This window comes from Oncorhynchus keta, unplaced genomic scaffold (assembly GCF_023373465.1).
Source record: "Oncorhynchus keta strain PuntledgeMale-10-30-2019 unplaced genomic scaffold, Oket_V2 Un_contig_25869_pilon_pilon, whole genome shotgun sequence".
NCBI lineage: Eukaryota > Metazoa > Chordata > Actinopteri > Salmoniformes > Salmonidae > Oncorhynchus > Oncorhynchus keta.
Genome location: NW_026284662.1, coordinates 1 through 4708, shown reverse-complemented (window position 1 = coordinate 4708; position 4708 = coordinate 1). Strand labels below are relative to the sequence as shown.

The window sequence follows — 4708 nt, the reverse complement described above, 5'->3', positions numbered from 1 at the left end:
GCACTGATTGGCTGCTTGGCTCGTGGGGGAAAACAAGATTAGGGTTTTGGTCAGATTCTCTACGCTTCTCCTGAAGTGTGCACTATTTGACATTATCTACCCTTCTCCTGAAGTGTGCACTATTTGACATATCTACCCTTCTCCTGAAGTGTGCACTACTTGACATTATCTACCCTTCTCCTGAAGTGTGCACTACCCTTCTCCTGAAGTGTGCACCATTAGATATGGTCTGGTGGAAGGAATATGGTGGAAACAGGTAGTCCGTACGATGTACATAGTCTCAAATGGTTGCTTTCCTTCATGAAAGAGAAAAGACATACAGTAAACATCCCTCTGACAAGTGCAGAACTGACAACAAGGTGGGGAATGGAAACAATGTTGACAACGCCGACAGAACAGTGATTTATTTGTGAGACACTGTCACACTCATTTATCATGTTCAGTAGAGCACACCGAAGAAATGTGTTGCAAATGGAAATCTGTCGTTATTGGACAAGCTCAGTTTGTATCTCCTGCGGTTCAGTTCATTTCAACACGTTTTCTCCCTACTGAATACAACCCAGGATGGCTTTAATTCAGTTGTAAACTAAAATGGACCTTATTCATATTTGCTAACGTTGAGGAAATAGTGTGTCGTTACCACCTGCAGTTAGATAATGAAAAACAGCTCTAACTGCAGGGAACCAAAAACAATATCACTCTTTGCATGTTACTCAACAGCCAATCAAAAATGGATTAAAACGTAATAACACCATAAAGCAACTGGAGATCGTAACACCCAATTCATGCAGGTAGCCTAGTGGTTAGAGCGTTGGGCCAGTAACTGAAAGGTTGCTGGATCGAATCCCAGAGCTGACAAGGTAAACAGCTGTCGTTCTGCACCTGAGCAAGGCAGTTAACCCACTGTACCCCGGGTGCCGAAGACGTGGATGTTGATTAAGGCACCTCTCTGATTCAGAGGGGTTGGGTTAAATGTGGAAGACACATTTCAGTTGAAGACATTCAGTTGTACAACTGACCAGGTGTCATCCCCTTTTCCTTTCCTTAATAAGGATCCACCCACATGGCACTTCAGAGTGATTATCATAATATGAGTTGCTAATAAACAGATGAAAGGACATTGTTTTACTGATGCCTCTATCGTAACACGTTAAATCAAGTGACTCATCTTACACAGAGAAACCTACAGTAGCAGACAACAGTTTGGACACCTACTCATTCATGGGTTTTTGCTTTATTTTTAACTATTTTCTACATTGTAGAATAATAGTGAAAACATCAAAACTGTGAAATAACCTATATGGAATCATGCAGTAGCCAAAAAAAGTGTTAAACAAATAAAAATATATTTCATATTCTTCAAAGTAGCCACCCTTTGCCTTGATCACAGCTTTACACACTGTTGGCATTCTCTCATTCAGCATTTTAATTAACAGGTGTGCCTTCTTAAAAGTTAATTTGTGGAATTTCTTTCCTTCTTAATGTGTTTGAGCCAATCAATTGTGACAAGATTGTGACAAGGTAGGGGTGGTATACAGAAAATAGCCCTATTTGGTAAAATACCATGTCCATATTATGTTAAGACATGAAGGTCAGTCAATCTGGAACATTTCAAGAACTTTGAAGGTTTCTTCAGGTGCAACCGCAAAAACCATCAAGCGCTATGATGAAACTGGCTCTCATGTGGACCGCCACAGGAAAGGAAGACCCAGAGTTCTCTGCTGCAGAGGATACGTTCATTAGAATTAACTGCACCTCAGATTGCAGCACAAATAAATGCTTTACAGAGTTCAAGTAACAGACATCTCCACATCAACTGTTCAGAGGAGACTGCGTGAATCAGGCATTCATGGTCGGATTGCTGCAAATAAACCATTACTTAAGGACACCAATAATAAGAAGACACTTGCTTGGGCCAAGAAACACGAGCAATGGACATAAGACCGGTTGAAATCTGTCCTTTGGTCTGATGAGTCCAAATTTGAGATTTTTGGTTCCAACCACCATGTCTTTGTTAGATGCAGAGTAGGTGAACAGAAAAATATATTTGTTTAACACTTTTTTCATTACTACATGAGTCCATACTTGTCATTTCATAGTTTTGATGTCTTTCACTATTATTCTACAATGTAGAAAGTAGTTAAAATAAAGAAAAATCATTGAATGAGTAGATGTGTCCAAACTTTTGACTGGTACTGTACATCAAACTCAATATAATCAAAGCATATAAAATCAGCAGGAAGTAAGAGATTCCTTTGTTAATCCCATGTGTATCTCCTGAAACCATCATGTCTATATCTGAGGAGCTACTAACCCATGGAGGAGTGTGTGAGCCCTGTGACTAGACCACTTCCTGGACTGTAGGCCTACACAGTAGGACAAACCTGGGTCATGTTCATTAGTTTTAAAATGTTTCCAGATGGAAAACTAAATGAGCATTTCCAAGTCCAAGTATATAGTCCCTCCTGGTTTCAGTGCGTTTTCTTCAGTTTGGTTCCCTTTTTGAGCAGGAGCCAAGCTGGTCCTCCCTCTGATTAGAACACCTCAAACTCTGTATGTCAGACTACACAGTAGGCTATATGATGTTCATCTGAGGAAAGCTTTGACTGTCTGTCTGGAGAGAGATGTTCCATTCCATGTCACCCCAGGCTATAGGCTGTCTGTCCCACAGAGCGAGCAGAGAGACGTGGTCAGAAAGCTCTGATCAAACAACACAGAGTAGTTTAATAATACAAAACAATAGACAGAATGTTCCATACTGGGACACAATGGCAGGGGAGAGGAGAGAGGGCAGAGGTCGAGTGGTTCAGTGCATTAAATACAGTAGTGATACACTATACAGGAAGAGAGTTTTAGTGTGGGACTGAACGAACTATACACTACTCATCCAGGATTTCCATATTATTCAACTGTGTTTGTTTACAACAGGTAGTGATGTCTCTGCTCTGAGAGAAATACCCAGAGAGGAAGGTGCTGTTGTGGCAGTATGTGACTGATCATTGATCAAACAAACCCAACCCAGGCGTTTCTGTATGGTTTGACATGAAGCAAGCTTTGTTCACTTACTGTTGAACATTGCAAAATGAAGATGAGTCATAATCACATGACTACACATGAACAGTCAAATGCATTTCATTTCAACATCATTACATGTTCCAAGATAATACATGTGACTAAATGTCTCAATATACCAACAATTAGTACACAGACTTATACATTTCATGAATGTCGTATTCACATGTTATGAATACATAAACTGCTGTGAAATGGTGGAACATACAAATAAACACTGTCAAATGAGCCAGGCCCAGCTCCACTCGTTATTAACCCCTGGATTACAATAGGTAAACACAGGCCCAGCTCCACTCGTTATTAACCCCTGGATTACAATAGGTAAACACAGGCCCAGCTCCACTCGTTATTAACCCCTGGATTACAATAGCTAAACACAGGCCCAGCTCCACTCGTTATTAACCCCTGGATTACAATAGGTAAACACAGGCCCAGCTCCACGTTATTAACCCCTGGATTACAATAGGTAAACCCCTGGATTACAATAGGTAAACACAGGCCCAGCTCCACCCCTGGATTACAATAGTTATTAACCCCTGGATTACAATAGGTAAACACAGGCCCAGCTCCACTCGTTATTAACCCCTGGATTACAATAGGTAAACACAGGCCCAGCTCCACTCGTTAAACCCCTGGATTACAATAGGCACAGGCCCAGCTCCACTCGTTATTAACCCTGGATTACAATAGGTAAACACAGGCCCAGCTCCACTCGTTATTAACCCCTGGATTACAATAGGTAAACACAGGCCCAGCTCCACTCGTTATTAACCCCTGGATTACAATAGGTAAACACAGGCCCAGCTCCACTCGTTATTAACCCCTGGATTACAATAGGTAAACACAGGCCCAGCTCCACTCGTTATTAACCCCTGGATTACAATAGGTAAACACAGGCCCAGCTCCACTCGTTATTAACCCCTGGATTACAATAGGTAAACACAGGCCCAGCTCCACTCGTTATTAACCCCTGGATTACAATAGGTAAACACAGGCCCAGCTCCACTCGTAAAACACAGGCCCAGCTCCACTCGTTATTAACCCCTGGATTACAATAGGTAAACACAGGCCCAGCTCCACTCGTTATTAACCCCTGGATTACAATAGGTAAACACAGGCCCAGCTCCACTCGTTATTAACCCCTGGATTACAATAGGTAAAACCCCTGGACAATAGCACAGGCAGCTCCACTGGATTACAATAGTTATTAACCCCTGGATTACAATAGGTAAACACAGGCCCAGCTCCACTCGTTATTAACCCCTGGATCACAATAGGTAAACACAGGCCCAGCTCCACTCGTTATTAACCCCTGGATCACAATAGGTAAACACAGGCCCAGCTCCACTCGTTATTAACCCCTGGATTACAATAGGTAAACACAGGCCCAGCTCCACTCGTTATTAACCCCTGGATTACAATAGGTAAACACAGGCCCAGCTCCACTCGTTATTAACCCCTGGATTACAATAGGTAAACACAGGCCCAGCTCCACTCGTTATTAACCCCTGGATTACAATAGGTAAACACAGGCCCAGCTCCACTCGTTATTAACCCCTGGATTACAATAGCTAAACACAGGCCCAGCTCCACTCGTTATTAACCCCTGGATTACAATAGCTAAACACAGGCCCAG

At 42.2% G+C, this 4708-nt stretch overlaps 1 long non-coding RNA gene across 5 annotated transcripts; it reads left to right on the top strand.

The window, feature by feature from the left end:
* The first annotated feature begins 2895 nt into the window (after positions 1 to 2895).
* LOC127922484 (uncharacterized) lies at positions 2896 to 4626 on the top strand. Of its 5 annotated transcripts, none has more exons than XR_008111523.1 (4): positions 2896 to 3393; positions 3763 to 4056; positions 4131 to 4228; positions 4399 to 4626. It is a non-coding gene; the product is annotated as an uncharacterized LOC127922484 (long non-coding RNA). The 5 variants fall into 5 exon arrangements; XR_008111526.1 differs by having other exon boundaries at positions 4301 to 4626; XR_008111524.1 differs by having other exon boundaries at positions 2896 to 3491.
* Positions 4627 to 4708: the final 82 nt, after the last annotated feature.